We start from the raw sequence: 17,672 nt of genomic DNA, 5'->3' as shown, positions 1-17,672 counted from the left end.
CAAACCTCACTTTGAATAATGAATTGATCAACCAGACAGTATATAAGTAAGGAAATAGAGAACTTAGCACAATAAACCAAACACATCTAATTGACACATACAGAACACTCCACCCAACAACAGCAGAATCACATCTTGTCAAGTGCACATGGGGTATTCTTCAGGATGGACCATTTGTTGGGCCACAAACAAGCCTCAATAGATTTTACAAGATAAATAACCATACAAAGTATCCTCTCTAACCAAAACAGGATAAAGTTAGACATCAATAACATAAGGAAAAATTCTACAGTTTTCCATAGTTTTCCTTCTACATAAACTAGAATTCACAAAATTTTAAATGCATATTACTTCTGACTTTCTAGTTCCTCTTCTAGGAATTCATTCTCTAGAAACTTACAATGTGAGGTGATATGTTTACAAAGGTACATAGTGCAGCACTGTTTGTAATAGCAAAAGATTATAAAATTTAAATTACATCAACAGAATATATTTGTACTACTGAAATACTATGCAACTCTCAAAAAATGAAACAGCTATGTTAATTTATATAGGATAAACTACTATATATTAAGTTTAAAACTATGTGCAAAATAGAAAAGAACACATACCACAAAGTTAGGGAACTCACATTTCCTGATTCTAAAACTTAACTACAAGCAACCTATATGTCCATTGACACATGAATGGATAAAGAAGATGTAGTATATACATATACAATGGAATACTACTCAGCCATAAAAAAGAACAAGATAATGCCATTTGCAGCAACATTTAGATTATCATTCTAAGTGAGGTAAGCCAGAAAGAGAAAGAGAAAGACAAACATCATATGATATCGCTACTATGTGGAATCTTAAAAAAATGATATAAATGAACTTATTTACAAAACAGAAAGTGACTCACAGACATAGAAAACAAACTTATTGTTACCAGTGGGGAAGTGGGGTGCAGGGAGGGATAAATTAGGAGGTTGGGATTAACATATACACAATACTATATATAAAATAGATGACCAACAAGGACCTACTGTATAGCACAGGGAACTATACTCAGTATTTTTTAATAACCTATAAGGGAAAAGAATCTGAAAAGGAATATGTGTGTGTGTGTGTATATGCGAAAAACTGAATCACTGTGCTATATACCTGAAATGAACACGATATCGTAAATCAACTATACTTCAATTAAAAAAAAAGAAAACAAAGCTACAGTTATCAAGACAGTGTGGCACTGACATAAGGATAAACAAAGATCAATATAACAGAATTGAGAGTCCAGAAATAAACCCTCACATTTAGGATCAAGTGTATTAGACAAGAGTTCTAAGACAATTCAATGAAGAAAGAACAGTCTTTTCAACAAATGGTACTGGGACAAGTGGATGTCCCATGCATAAGAATAAAGTTGAACCCCTACTTCATGTCATGTATAAAAATTAACACAAGGGCTTCCCTGGTGGCGCAGTGGTTGAGAGTCCGCCTGCCGATGCAGGGGACACAGGTTCGTGCCCTGTCCGGGAAGATCCCACATGCCGCGGAGCGGCTGGGCCCGTGAGCCATGGCCACTGAGCCTGCGCATCCGGAGCCTGTGCTCCGCAATGGGAGAGGCCACAACAGTGAGAGGCCAGCGTATCGCCAAAAAAAAAAAAAAAATTAACACAAATGGATCAAAGACCTAAATGTTTTAAGAGGTAAAACTATAAAATTCTTAGAACAGGCATAAATCTTCATGACCTTAGATTAAGAAATGGCTTCGTGGATAAGATGAATACCAAAAGCACAAGCAACAAAAGGAAAAATAAAATAGATCAATTGGGGCTTCCCTGGTGGCGCGGTGGTTGAGAGTCCACCTGCCGATGCAGGTGACAAGGGTTCGTGCCCCGGTCCAGGAAGATCCCACATGCCGTGGAGTGGCTAGGCCCGTGAGCCATGGCTGCTGAGCCTGCGCGTCCAGAGCCTGTGCTCCGCAACGGGAGAGGCCACAACAGTGAGAGCCCCACGTACCGCAAAAAAAATAAAATAAAATAAAATAAAAAGATCAATTGGATACCATCAAAATTTAAAATTTTGTGCTTTAAAGGACACCATCAAGAAAGTGAAGACAGCTCACAGAATGGGAGAAAACTTGTGTAAATCATATTTGATAAGGGATCTGTATCTAGAATACATAAAGAACTATTTTATAACTCAATAGCAAAATGACAACCCAATTTTTAAAATGGGCAAAGGCTATGAAAAGACATTTCTCCAAAGATGATACTTTAAAAAGGCCAATAAGCACAGGAAAAATGCTCAACATTACCCATAAGGGAAACGTACACCAAAACCATAGTAAGGGGAGTTCCCTGGTGGTCCAGTGGTTAGGACTCGGCACTTGCAATAAGCCAAAAAACCAAAACCAAAACAAAACAAACAAAAAAACCACAGTAAGATACCACTTCATATCCACTAGGGTGTCTCTAATAAAAAGTTGACAAGAATCTGGAGAAATTAGAACCCTCATATACTGCTGGTGGAAATGGGGCCAAAGATATGTATAAACATCTAGTGGTTCCCTCCAAAATTTTCCTCAGAATAGCTGGAATTCTTCAGACAGTTTAATCCAGCAAAGCAAATGATTACAGGTCTTGGGGCTGAAATGATGTTAAACTATCCTTAAACTTTAAATGGTGGCGCAGTGGTTGAGAATCCGCCTGCCAATGCAGGGGATTCGAGCCCTGATCCGGGAAGATCCCACATGCCGCGGAGCAACTAAGCCCATGTGCCACAACTACTGAGCCCACGTGCCACAACTACTGAGTCTGTGCTCTAGAACCTGCGAGCCACAACTACTGAAGTCTGTGCACCTAGAGTCTGTGCTCCAAAACAAGAGAAGCCGCCCGGGCACGGCAAGGAAGAGTAGCCCCCTCTCACTGCAACTAGAGAAAGCCCCGCGTGCAGCAATGAAGACCCAATGCAGCCAAAAATAAAATAAGATAAATAAAAAAATAAAAAGTTCACACACACACACACACACACACACACACACACACACAAAGAATGCAAAATTGTACAACCACTTTAGAAACTGGCCTGAGAAACATTACCCTATGACCCAGCAATTCCACTTCTAAAGTATTTGCCTAAGATAAATGAAAATAAAAGACCTCTACAAAAATGTTCACAACAGCTTTATTCATAATAGCTTTTAAAAAAAAATGGAGGGGCTTCCCTGGTGGCGCAGTGGTTGAGAGTCCGCTTGCCGATGCAGGGGACACGGGTTCGCACCCCGGTCCAGGAAGATCCCACATGCCGCGGAGCAGCTGAGCCCGTGAGCCATGGCCGCTGAGCCTGCGCGTCCAGAGCCTGCGCTCCGCAATGGAAGAGGCCACAACAGTGAGAGGCCCGCGTACCGCAAAAAAAAAAAAAAAATGGAAACAACCCAAATATCCTTCAGTGGGGGATGAGATAAACACTGGTGTCCTAAAGGGTATCCTCCTTGGGGCAGTGTACTTCAGTTAGACTGCAAATGCAAAGGTGACTTTTTGGTAAAGTGGGAGAAGGGTTAGTAAGAAAGAGGAAGTGGAAAAGGAGAATCAACAAGACCCATTTAAAAAAAATAATTTAAGTTTACCACTTTAACCATCTTTAAGTATACAGTTACGAGGGATTAAGTACATTCACAGTGTTTTGCAAATATCATCCCCATCCATCCACAAAACTTTTTTCATCTTGCAAAACAGAAACTCTGTACCCATTAAACAGTACTCCCCACTCTCCTCTTAACCTAGTCCTTGGCAACCACCGTTCCACTTTGTCTATGATTTTGACTACTCTAAGTACCTCTTAATACTAGTGGAATCATACAATATTTGTTCTTTCTGGCTTATTTCATTTACCATAATGTCTTCAAGGTTCATATATATTCCAGCATCTATCAGAATTTCATGCCTTTTTAAGGCTGAATAATATTCTATTGTGTGTACATTTTATCTGTTCATCCACTTATGGACACTTGGGTTACTCCCATCATTTGAATAATGTGAATAATGAACAAGTGTGTACAAATATCTCTTTGAGGTCAGTTCTTTTGGATATATATACCCAGAAGTAGAATTGCTGGATCATATGGTAATTCTATTTTTAATTTTTTGAGGAACCACCATACTGTTTTCCACAGCAGCTACACCATTTTACATTCCCACAAATAGTGCATAATGGTTTTGTTATGGACTGAACTGTGCCCCCTCCAATTCATATGCTGAAGCCCTAACTCCCAATGTGACTGTATTTGGAAATAGGGCCTTTGAGGAAGTAATTAAGGTTGAAAGAGGCCATAAGGGAGGGGCCCCAATCCAACAGGACTGGCATCAGTGGAAGAGACACCAGGAATGCATGCACAGGGAAAAGGCCATGTGAGGACATGGACAGAAGATGGCCTTCTGCAAGCCAAGGAGAGAGGCCTCATCAAAACCCCAAACTGCTGACACCTTGATCTTAGACTTCAGCCTCCAAACTGTGAGAAAATAATTTTCTGTTGTTTAAGCCACCTAGTCTGCGGTATTTTGCTATGGCAGCCCTAGCAGAATAATACAAGTTCCAATTTATCCACATCCTCACCAACACTTGTTATACTGTTTTTCTGTTTTGTTTTTTAATAACAGCCTTCCTAATGGGTATGAAGTGGTATCTCACTGTGGTTTTGATTTGCATTTCCCTAATCAATAATGATGTTGAAAATCTTTTCATGTGCTTATTGGCCATTAAGTATATCCTTTTTGGGAGAAATGTCTATTCAAGTCCTTTGCCCATTTTTTGATTCAGGTTTTTTGTTGTTGTTGTTGAGTTTAGGAGTTTTCTATATATTCTGGATATTAATCCCTTGTCAGACATGTGACTTGAAAATATTTTCTCCCATTTTGTGAGTTGCCTTTTTACTCTGTTCATAGTGTTCACTGACCACAAAAGGTCTTAATTTTGATGAAGTCCGATTTGTCCATTTTTTTCTTTTGTTGACTGTGCCCTTGGTGTCATATCCTCTAAACGATCATTGCCAAATCTAACGCATAAAGCTTTCTCCCTATGTTTTCTTCTAAGAGTTTTAAGAGTTTTCGTTCTTACACCCAGGAGCAAGATTCATTCTTTTTTTGTTTGTTTTAATATTTATTTACTTATTTAAGCTGCACCAGGTCTTAGTTGCAGCATGTGGGATCTTCATTATGGCATGCAGGATCTTTAGTTGCAGCATGTGGGATCTTTCAGTTGTGGCACACAGACTCCTTAGTTGCGGCAGGCATGCAAGGATCGAATCTGGGCCCCCCACATTGGGAGCACGGAGTCTTACCCACTGGACCACCAGAGAAGTCCCCAGATCATTCTTAAGAAGAGTATTTATGGGGCCTCCCTGGTGGCGCAGTGGTTGAGAGTCCGCCTGCCGATGCAGGGGATACGGGTTCGTGCCCCGGTCTGGGAGGATCCCATATGCCGCGGAGCGGCTGGGCCCGTGAGCCATGGCCGCTGGGCCTGCGCATCCGGAGCCTGTGCTCCGCAACGGGAGAGGCCACAACAGTGAGAGGCCCACATACCGCAAAAAGAAAAAAAAAAAAAAAAAGAAGAGTATTTATGGAAGGCAAGTTCTGCATATTGATTCCTTTGAAAATATACATGCCCATAGTCTCTCTGGGATGTTTTTGTGTACCCACAGATTAAAGATTGTAGTCTGAAGAATCTACCCTTACCTTGCTCTATCACTTAACTCATTTTTTGACCTATATTACCACTCTGCTGACTACTTCCTTTTTGTTTGTAAACATACTCAAGTCTCTCTCATGCAAAACACACACCCACACACTCAATACAAAACCTTTAAATATTAGTTCAATATATAAATGAATGTCCACCAAATACTGCTAATCCCCTAGCCTCTATTCTGTTCCCCAGCATGGTTCTTGATGCTGTCTCTTGGTGCTATGGACTAAACTGAATGTTTGTGTTACCCCAAAATTCATGTGTTGAAGTCCTAATCCCCAATGTGACGGTATTTGAAGATGGGGCCTTTAGGAGGTAATTAGGTCATGAGGGTAGAGCCCTTAGGAATGGGGTTGATGCTCTTATAAGAAGGGACAAAAGAGGACTTCTCTGGTGGTGCAGTGGTTAAGAATCCACCTGCCAACGCAGGGGACACGGGTTCGAGCCCTGGTCCGGAAAGATTCCACATGCTGCGGAGCAACTAAGCCCGTGCGCCACAACTCCTGAACCTGCGCTCTAGAGCCCGCAAGCCACAACTACTGAAGCCCGCGCCCCTAGGGCCTGTGCTCCGCAACAAGAGAAGCCACCGCAACAAGAAGCCCATGCACCGCAACAAAGAGTAGCTCCCACTTGCTGCAACTAGAGAAAAGCCCGCATGCAGCAACGAAGACCCAATGCAGCCACAAATAAATAAATAAATAAATAAATTTATTTTTTTAAAAAAAGGGACAAAAGAGAGATGCTCTCTCTCTCTCCCTACCATGTGAGCATACAGCGAGAAGGCAGCTGTCTGCAAATCAGGAGGATCTCACCAGGAACCATATTGTCTGGCACCTTAATCTTAAAACTTCCCCACCGGCACTTCCCTGGTGGCGCAGTGGTTAAGAATCCACCCGCCAATGCAGGGGACACGGGTTCAAGCCCTGGTCCAGAAAGATCCCACATGCCGCAGAGCAACTAAGCCCGTGTGCCACAACTACTGAGTCTGCGATCTAGAGTCCACAAGCCACGACTACTGAAGCCCTCGCGCCTAGAGCCCATGCTCTGCAACAAGAGAAGCCACCACAAATAAGAAGCCCATGCACCTCAACAAAGAGTAGCCCCCACTCGCCACAACTAGAGAAAGCCCGCGCACAGCAACGAAGACCCAACGCAGCCAAAAAAAAACCCAAAAAATAAAAAACTTCCCTGGCTCCAGAACTATGAGAAATTCGTATTGTTTAAGTCACCCAGTCTAGAGTATTTTGTTAGAGCAGCCCAAACTAAGACACTGGGCAATCTTACCCATTCCCAATTTAACCACTATCCCTACCATCTCTATGATGATAATTTCCACATCTCCATCCCCAGCTTAGACTTCCCTATAAAGTCCAAATGCCTGCCAGAAATGGCCACTTAGCTATCCCATAGGAATCTCAAGCTCATGTACAAATGAGACTTTACTACTATAGGGAGACATTTAAATACTTCATTAGAGCTGCTTTTTCTTGTGAATAGAAATTTCCCAGATTTTAAATATTATATCTTGGTCCCTTACACCAGCAAATTACAGTCAGGTTCCTAGTTTAAAAGTGAGTTTTATAAGAAAGCACAGTGTGGTGGTGAAGGGACAAGAGTGTAGTCTCTGGACATACTCTGCTGGGGTTCACAGTTAGATTGCTTGAAGGCAAATCTTGGCTCTGCACAATGTAGCTCCTTAAGCAAGTTATTTAACTTAATGCCTCAGTTTACTTCTCTCTAAAAAATCAGGATAAAAATAATGTCTACTTCATAGTTATCAGGATAAAATGACAATGTAAATTCACTAGAACAGTGCCTCATAAATAAACGCTCAGTAAATGTTATTACTCTTTTTAAGAGTTTATTTCAAAAATCATTGGGATTTGGAATGTTCCCATTGATGCAGTCTGGTTTGGCTAAATGACTGACATTAAAGTTTGATTTGCCAATTAAATTATATGGCAGACATTTTCCATAAATTAAATCTGCAGTTCTAAGGTTTTGTCAACTATATATTTAAAGCACATATGCAGTATATATATTATGCCAGAAAATACATCCTTTGCAGCCATTTATGACAGAAGTGTTAAGATGCCAACATAGAAATGTACAAGGTGGTAAACAATTTTTTTGAAATTTTAGGGGTTAAAATTACTTTAATCCTTTTAGGTGGTTCAAGAGTAAAAGGGTTTCAAGACCATTGGCCTAATGAATATGTTTTAGAGTCAGACTGCCTGCGTTTGAATCAAAACTCCAGCTTCTGGGAATTCCCTGGTGGTCCAGTGGTTAGGACCCCATGCTTGCACTGCAGGGGGCATGGGTTCCATCCCTGGTTGGGGAACTAAGATCCCGCATACCACGCAGCATGGCCAAGAGAGAAAAAAAAAAAAGGAAGACAAAACTTTAGCTTTCTTTTTTTTTTTTTAATGTATTTTTGGCTGCTTTGGGTCTTCATTGCTGCGCATGGGCTTTCTCTAGTTGTGGTGCGTGGGGGCTACTCTTTGTTGCAGTGCGCAGGTTTCTCATCGTGGTGGCTTCTCTTGTTGCAGAGCACAGGCTCTAGGCACGCGAGCTTCAGTGGCTTGAGGGCTCTAGAGCACAGGCTCAGTAGTTGTGGTGCATGGGCTTAGGTGCTCCACAGCATGTGGGATCCTCCCGGACCAGGGCTCGAACCCGTGTCCCTTGCATTGGCAGGAGGATTCTTAACCACTGCACCACCAGGGAAGCCCAAAACTTCAGCTTTCTATGTACCCTTGGTAAGTTATATTTAACTTCTATATGCCTCAAAGCTCTCCTCCTACACAAGGGGGAATAATAATGGTACCTACCTCATATGATTACTTTAAGGAGTAAATGAGATCATGCATCAGAAGCAATTGCATTGATAGCAACATTATTCATAATAGCCAAAAACTGAAAAGAATCCAAATGTCAATCCACAGGTAGATGGATAAACAAATATGATATGCTCGTAAAAAGGAATGCAACATGGATAAATCTCAAAAAATATTACAAGTGAAAGAAGCCAGACATTCCAATTATATGAAATTTCTAGAAAACATAAAACTACAGAGGCAGAAGGCAGATCAGTGGATGCTAGGACTTGCAGTTAAGAGTGGGAAGTGGAGATTAACAACAAACAGGAACTAGGGAATGTTTTGAGGTGTTGGAAATATTCTAAATCTGAATAGTGGTGATGACTGCATCAAACTGAACTGTTACAATAAGTGAATTTTATGATATGTAAATTACGCCTCCAAAAAAAGTTTTGAAAAATTTTAAAGCAACAATGTATTAAATATTATTATTACTGCTACTATGGTCAGGTGTTTAAAATGACAATAACATTAAGCTGGAAAGGACCTTTCTGAGTATGTCTATTCCTACTCTCTGAAACAAGAGTAATAAAGGCAGGCATAGCTGAGTACTGACTCTGCCACAGTTGTGCATTTTACGTGGGTTCTCTCACTTAATCATCACAGGTCCTCCATGGGGTAAGTTCTGTTATAATCCCCACTTTACAGACTATGAAACTGAGGCTCAAATAGGTTGAGAGACTTGCCCCAAAACAATATAAATACGAGGAAAAGCCAAAATGCAAACTCAAGACCATCTGATTCCAAAGCCCATCCTAAAATTTGTATAGAATTTCATAGGTCTCTGAATAGCCTTGAAAAAGAACATAGTTGGAGGACTCTCACTTCCCAATTTAAAAACTTACTATAGGGCTTCCCTGGTGGGGCAGTGGTTGAGAGTCCGCCTGCCGATGCAGGGGACACGGGTTCGTGACCCGGTCTGGGAAGATCCCACATGCCGCGGAGCGGCTGGGCCCGTGAGCCACGGCCGCTGAGCCTGCGCGTCCGGAGCCTGTGCTCCACAACGGGAGAGGCCACAACAGTGAGAGGCCCGCGTACCGCAAAAAAAAAAAAGGATTCAAGACCTAAACTTAAGATCTAAAACTCTAAGAAGAGGGCCTCCCTGGTGGCGCAAGTGGTTGAGAGTCCGCCTGCCGATGCAGGGGATACGGGTTCGTGCCCCGGTCTGGGAGGATCCCATATGCCGCGGAGCGGCTGGGCCCGTGAGCCATGGCCGCTGAGCCTGCGCGTCCGGAGCCTGCGCGTCCGGAGCCTGTGCTCCGCAACGGGGGAGGCCACAACAGTGAGAGGCCCGCATACCGCAAAAAAAAAAAAAAAAAAAAAAACTCTAAGAAGAAAACAGAGGGGAAGCTTCATGCTTTGGATTTGGCAATGATCTCTTGGATATAACACCAAAAGCAGGGTCAAAAAAAAAAGACAAATTGGACTTTATCAACATTAAAAAATTCTGTGCTTCAAAGAACACTATCAGGGGCTTCTCTGGTGGCGCAGTAGTTGAGAGTCCGCCTGCCAATGCAGGGGACGCAGGTTCGTGCCCCGGTCTGGGAAGATTCCACATGCCGTGGAGCAGCTGGGCCCATGAGCCATGGCTGCTGAGCCTGTGCGTCCGGAGCCTGTGCTCCGCAACGGGAGAGGCCACAGCAGTGAGAGGCTGGCATACCAGGGAAAAAAAAAAAAAAACAAAAACAAAGAACACTGTCAACAGAGTAAAAAGGCAATTCACGAATGGGAGAAAATATCTGCAATACACATATCTGATAAGGGATTAACATCCAGAATATACAGAAAACTAAAACTCAACAACAAAAGACAACCTGACTCAAAAATGAGCAAAGGACTTGAATACACATTTCTTCAAAGAAGACATACAAATGGTCAATAAACACATAAAAAGACTCTCAACATCATTAGCAATTAGGGAAATGCAACTCAAAACCACCAGATACCCCTTCACACCCATTAAGATGGTTATTAAACAAAACAAAAATAAACGAACAAACAAACCAACCTAACAGAGGCTGGTGAGGATGTGGAGAAATCAGAACCCTCTGCGTTGCTGGTGGGCATGTAAAATGGTGTAGCCACTGTGTAAAACATATGGCAGGTCCTCAAAAAATTAAAAACAAAATTATCATGTGATCCAACAATTCCAATTCTGGGTATAAACCCAAAAGAAATGAAAGCAGGGACTCGAGTAGATACGTGTACCCGCCCCCATGTTCATTCCTGCATTACTCACAACAGTCAAAAGGTGGAAACAACCCAATGCCCACCAAAAGATGAAAAGATAAACATAATATAGCATATATATATATATATATATATATATATATATATATATATATATAATGGAATACTATTCAGCCTCAAAAAGGAATGAAATTCTGATAGATGCTGTAACATGGATGAACCTTGGAGACATTCTGCTACGTAAAATAAGCCAGTCATGAAAGGACAAATATTGTATAATTTCTGATTCTATTTATATAAGTACCTAGGACAAGCAAATTCATAGAGATGGAAAGTAGAATGGTGGGTACCAGGGGTTGAGGGAGGGGAGAATAGGAAGTTATTGTTTAATGGGTACAGAGGTTCAGTTTGAGAAGACAAAAAAGTTCTGAAGCTGGATGGTAATGATGGTTGCACAACAGTGTGAAGGTACCTAATACCACTGAAGTGTACACATTAAAATGGTTAAAGAGAGAGAGAGAGAGAGAGAGACTACTTCACACCTATTTGGGTGGTTACTGAAAAAAACAAAAAACAGAAAAACAGAAAATAAGTGTTGGGATGTGGAGAAATTGGAACCCTTGTGCATAACTGGTGGGAACAATGCAAATGCTGTGGAAGACAGTATGGTGGTTCTTCAAAAAGCTAAACACAGAATTACCATATGATCCACTTCTGGGTATATACCCAAAGATACTGAAAGCAGGGACATGAAGAGAGATTTGTATACCCATGTTCACATCAGCATTATTCACAACAGCCAAAAGGTGAAAACCCAACTGTCTAGCAAGAGAATAATTAAACAAAATGTGGTCTATACACACCAAATGAGTATTGTTCAGCCTTAAAAGGGAATGAAGATGTCAATTACATCTCAGTTTTTTAAAAAATCTTTAATTAAAAAGGAAAGAATGGGGACCTCCCTGGTGGCGCAGTGGTTGAGAATCTGCCTGCCAAAGCAGGGGACACAGGTTCGAGCCCTGGTCCGGGAAGATCCCACATGCCGCGAAGCAAGCCCATGCGCCACAACTACTGAGCCTGTGCTCTAGAGCCCGTGAGCCACAACTACTGAGCCTCCGTGCCACAGCTGCTGAGCCTGCACGCCTAGAGCCCGTGCTCTGCGGCACGAGAGGCACCGCGATGAGAAGCCCGTGCAGCGCAACGAAAAGTAGCCCCCACTCGCCGCAGCTAGAGAGACCGCGCGCAGCAACGAAGACCCAATGCAGAAAAAATAAATAAATAAATATTTTTTAAAAAAGGAAAGAATGAAGTTTGGACACACGCTATGATGTGAAAACATTTTTACCTGAAATAAGTCAGACAAGAAAGCATAAATATTGTATGATTCCACTTATATGGGTTACCCAGAACAGGTAAATAAACAGAGACAGAATACAGATTAGATGTTACCAGGGGCTAGAGGGAGGGGGCAATAGGAGTTACTTGCTTAATGGTTAGGGTTTCTGTTTGAGGTTATGAAAAAGTTTTAGAAATAGATAATGGTTATGGTTTCATTACATTGTGAATGTAATTCATGCACTGAATTTTATGTAGATTTTACACATAAAAATGGCTTAAATGGCAAATTTTGTTACAATGTATGTAACAAAATATATTCATCACAACTTTGTAAAAAAAAAAAGTAACGTAATATACGAAAAAACACTGAATTAAGCACCTTAAATGGGTGAACTGTATGGTGTATGAATTATATCACAACAAAGCTATTTCTTAAAAAGGTAACCATGGCTAAGATTTAGTGAACACTTTCCACACACCAGGCACTGTTCTAAAAGGATTACATAAACCTCAAACATCCTACCGAGGTGGCTACATTTCTTAACCTCATTTCACATATGAGGAAATTGAAGTTAAGTAATTTGTCCAAAGTCACTCAGGTAGTGGAAGAGTCGGGGGTTCAAACCCTACCAGATTTTAGAGCTCCTACAGTTACCCACTCTGCTCTACTGAGTCCCACAGTGTGATAGGAAGGTTATTAAAGGCACCCAATAGATGCCCCGTTAACTAAGTGAATGAGATGAACAACTACTGTGGAATTCTAGCAGGAAAATAAATTCTAAGCACTTGGAATGTAGCCAGAAGAGTTCATGATTTATCATCTTTAAAATTTCAGAATTTTCCAATAGCGGGAATTTCCCGGTGGTGCAGTGGTTAAGAATCCGCCTGCCAATGCAGGGAACACGGGTTCAAGCCCAGGTTTGGGAAGATCCTATATGCCACGGAGCAACTAAGCCCGTGCGCCACAACTACTGAGCCCGCGCCCAGAGCCTGTGCTCTGCAACAAGAGAAGGGACAACAATGAGAAGCCCGCACACCACAACAGAGTAGCCCGCACTCGCCGCAACTAAAGAAAGCCTGCATGCAGCAACGAAGACCCAACGCAGTCTAAAATAAATAAATTAAATAATTAAAAATTTTTTTTCAAAAAAAAGAATTTTCCAATAGCTTTAATGTTAATACAACTCTGAGTTAGATTATTAACACACCATTTCATACATTTAAACACTGGCAGAAGAGTATAACCTTGCCCATGTATCTTCAATAAGACTGGAGAGTTCACTTAGTAACCTCTCCATTGACAATTCTCCTCTGAAAGGCTACAAAAAACTAGTCTCCTAAAGGCAACAAAAGTAAACCCAATTCTAGTAACAGAATTCTATAAAGAAGGGTGCTACAAATGTCCAGAAACAGAGACCTAGTACCTATTCTATAGGTTAGGTACCTAGTTAGACGCCTGTTAACCAGGCAAGCAAGGTTCAGGTCCAACTTTTGTATGTTTCACCAGAATGCTAACATACCATTGTCAGTCCTACCCTCACGTATCAGTTCTTGATACCTCTCCTATAGTCCTCACAAGTTTGCTGATGTTGACATTATTAAACCATTCACATTGGCGGCACTACTCAACAGGAAGTTGAAAACTAACAAACCTAGGGCACAATCCAGAGTTCAGAAATGAATCAGGTGACCAGGCGCATCTAAGTCTACTGAACTCCACCTAGATCCCCGCAACTCTGACCTTCAGAAGCAAACCTGGAATATGCAAAAAATACAAGTACTCTTACAGTTTATGTACCCTACAAAACAAGGCCCTTTGTTTTATTAAAAAATGCACGCCCAGAGTTGAGCCCATAAGCACAACATCAATTCTAAAATTAAGAGAAAAACACAGATTTACAACGCCGAAAGGAATCTAAAGAGCGAATACGAGGAAACTTCCCTCTCCTCCTACATGCTCCCAACGGGTGCAGGACCCACCAGACCACTCCCCTGGCTCCAGGTTCTACAGCCTCGAGTGCCGGGCTTCGAACTCTTGCGCCCTGTGGCCCGGCTGAGCCCACTCGGGTCTGTCCAGGTCTGAGAGTGAGGCTACGTGCTAAGCACAAAAAAAGCTCTCTCTTGAACGATGCCTCAGAACTGTATCAGAATCTTTAAAAAGCTGGAAAAAAGGAGGAAGAAAGGGCCGACTGCCTGGAGCTCCTCAGACCAGGAGCACCGAACCGCAACCACGCGCCAGCTACAAACACCGCAGCCGGCCGCCCCGAGACTGGACCGGTAATTCCACCGCCGCGCCGGGCCCCGCCCCGGGCCCGCGACCATTCTGGGTCGTTCCTCCCGTGGGCGGCGCCTCCCTCACCACACCGCCACTTGGCTCTCTTCCTGAGCGAGGCCGCGGCCGCCCCGCGACACCGAAGCCGCAGCTTCTACCCCGCGCGGGCCCGCAACGTCCAGAGCGGCCTGGCAGGCCGGCTCTTTTTCCCCCAGGCTCCGGCACGCCCTCTCTACGGCCCCAAGCCCTTACCGAGGCAGCGCGGCCTCCGCGGCCCGCTCCTCCTAATCCTCGGCCGCTGCCACCGACCCAGCGCCGCGGAAACCGGAACTTCCTCCGCGCCGAGCCGCTGCCTTCACAAAGGCGCCGCCGCCTTTAGCGCTCTGCCCGCCGGGAGATGGAGTACCGCGGCCGGTCGCACCGAATCCACTCCCGGCGTACCCCGCGCGGGGGGCGGAGGGCGGGGCGGGGGTGGGGGCTTGCCTGCGCGGGCGGGACGTAGGGGCACGGTCTCGTCGGCGTCCAATGGGAGGGCGCCCTTCCCTCCCCCCTCCCCCCCGTCCGCCGGGGCTGCTGGGGGTTGTGGTTTGGCCTCTGGCCCACGGGTTCTAGTTCTTTTTCGATCTTTGGAGTTGAGCGAGGCGTGCATTTTCTTGGTGGCTTGGCCTTCTCGAGTTTTGCTCCCCGCCAGAGCGCACATATGGCCCCGGCCTGCGTAGCTTGAAAACGACTTATTTTCCGTTAATGTGAAGGAAATGCAAGGGAGGCGTCTCCGGCCTAAGACTTCCGAGGCAGGGGCTTCTGGCCCACACAAGAGCCTGTTTTCCGACCCTCCCATAGGATAGGGAAGCAGTAGTCACAGAGGCTCGTCTCCTTTTCCTTCTGATGGGTTTCCAAGTTAGGTATTACCGACTCAGGAATACCAGGTGGGTGTCATCTGTGTTAAAGGTTTAATAGCCCTACCTACGAAGGAAAATCTACTCAGTTTACACAGAGCCTTGCTAGCTCGGGCAATACATCTGGCCAAGAGTGACTTGTGCGAGGTCACAGAGGAACTGGAAAGTATCTGCAAATCAGCAATCTAGTGGAAAACGGGGCAGCACAACTTTCAGTTTGCAGCTCACGTCCAGAATCTCCTTACAGCTAATGTTCTTCAAATGGCCAGCTCCAAGCTTCCAGGTGGATTGTCTACATTGTTGAAATGCTTGCTGGTTCCAGGTACTTGGTATCGCCCCTCAGGGAACCTGATTTTATAGCCTGAATTCAACATCATGGAATCGAAGAAGCCTGCCGCAAGAAAAGCCTATAAATCATTCTAAAATAAAGCAAGACTTATCTGTAGAGAAAAGAGATTGTTGAGTTAAGTAGTCTTTCAAGTTACCTTCCCACTTTTCAGACATCTTGTCTGGAAGTCATTCAAGAACTGCATGAAGCTCTTGCTGTGTGCCAGGCACTGTATCAGGTGCTGGGGCCACAGGAACCTGAACAAAGCTGATAAAACTTTGCTGCTCTGGGGACTTACCTGGTGGTCCAATGGCTAAGACTCTGCCCTAGCAATGCAGGGGACCCAGGTTTGATCCCTGGTCAGGGAACTAGACCCCACATGCATGCCGCAACTAAGAGTTTGCGTGTCGCAACTAAAAAGATCCCGCATGCCGCAACAAAGATCCCGCATGCCACAACTAAGACCCGACACAGCAAATAAATAAATAAATATTTTTAAAAAACAAAAGCAAAACTTTGCTGCTTTGGTGGAGATGGGAGTGGGGGTGGTTACTGAAGACAGACAACAAACTAAACAAGATATACAATCTCTGCTGAAATGAGTTTGGTTTCTGTAAGGAGGGAGATGGAAAGCTGTCGGAGGGCTCTAAACAGAATAATATCATGGCTTCCATGTAACCGGGATCCCTCTGGCTGCTGTGTAGAGAATAGACTGAAGGTAGGAAGGGCAGAAGCAGGCCAACTGATTAAGAGACTGTTGCAGTAATAAAACCACAGAAGGATAATACTTGTACCTATGTGGCCACAGTGGAAACAGGAAACATGGACTGGGATGAGGGGAAAGAGGGAAGAATGTCAGAGGAGCAATTCTGGTAGAAAGAGCAGGAGCTCAGTTTTGGGTAGGTTGTTTTTGATGCCTAGTAGACAAGATGTGGAGTTGGCAGTTGGCTACATGAATCTGGAGTTCAAGGTAAAGGTCAGGGTTAGAGATGCAAATCAGGGAGGTATCAACATATCGCTGGTGCTGCTATTTAATGACATGGGCCTGGATGAGATGACCTAGGGAATGAAGGAGTGAGAATAGACCAGAGAGCAGAGTTCCAGCCCTGAGGCCTGGGGCACACCAGCACTGAGGTTTCAGGGAAGAGGAGGAACACCTACACAGAGCTCTGGGTACTTTGACTTTGCTTCCCAAACTGGGCCATTGTTGGTGGTTCTTTCCCTTATCGGATAGTACTTTGTCCTCTAAGGAGGTAAACATATGAAAGAACTAATTATTTTTGCCTTATGCCCAAGCTCCTTGGGCAATAATAATTGCTACCCTTTATCACAACTCTTTGCCTGGCCTTGTGCTGACACTCATTATCTCATTTAATCTTCACAATAACTGTATGATATCCCCTTTTGTAGTTATGGAACCAAAGCCCAGAAAGATGAACTTGCTGAAGCTGGAGAGTAGAGGGTGGGGGGATTCCAACCCAGGTCAGTCCTACTCCAAGGCTCATGCTCCTGCGTACTTTCCCCTTTTCCTTATGGTGATTATTGAGTTTTCAGAGGAAGCATCTAGAATTTTTTTTAACTTACATTGGCCCATAGTACTTGTAAGTTTGTTTATATTGCCTAAGACAAGGAATATGAGTATTTAGAATAGCTGACCCAGAACAGCACCCTCACCCGGAATGGGGAGCACAACATTCAGTTGCAGAGGTAGCTTGACTCACTTTCAGCCCCTAAATTCTCACACGGGAGAACCCAGCAAAGAGGAAGACTGTTGTGCTGCCTGTTGTTCTTTGTGGCCTTGGTCACACTTGGGGCCATGACTCTTCAGCATCGAAAGTAGGGACTTGATCAAATGTTAAAATGAGAGACAGGAACCAGGAGAGATACAGATACTACAAGGGCCACAGAGGAAAATTTCCAGCAGAGCAGGAAAAGCATCTGCCTTACCAGGAACTGCAAAGTAATAAAGACAGGAAGGAAAACCTCTTCAAAATTTCCAGGGAAGAACTGACTATTCTTTTTTTTTAATTAATTAATTTATTT

The 17,672-nt window shown here is 43.6% G+C and overlaps 1 protein-coding gene across 1 annotated transcript in view; it reads right to left on the bottom strand.

The window, feature by feature from the left end:
- RBM6 (RNA binding motif protein 6) overlaps positions 1 to 14,830 on the bottom strand; it is a 108,755-nt gene extending 93,925 nt beyond the window's left edge. Inside the window, exon 1 of the mRNA XM_060109298.1 lies at positions 14,658 to 14,830. The gene's annotated coding sequence lies outside the window, so the exon portion shown is untranslated. The remainder of the gene's footprint in view (positions 1 to 14,657) is intronic.
- Between the last annotated feature and the right edge of the window lie 2,842 nt (positions 14,831 to 17,672).

Source organism: Mesoplodon densirostris, chromosome 10 (assembly GCF_025265405.1).
Source record: "Mesoplodon densirostris isolate mMesDen1 chromosome 10, mMesDen1 primary haplotype, whole genome shotgun sequence".
NCBI lineage: Eukaryota > Metazoa > Chordata > Mammalia > Artiodactyla > Ziphiidae > Mesoplodon > Mesoplodon densirostris.
This window is presented reverse-complemented; position numbering and strand designations above follow the sequence as displayed.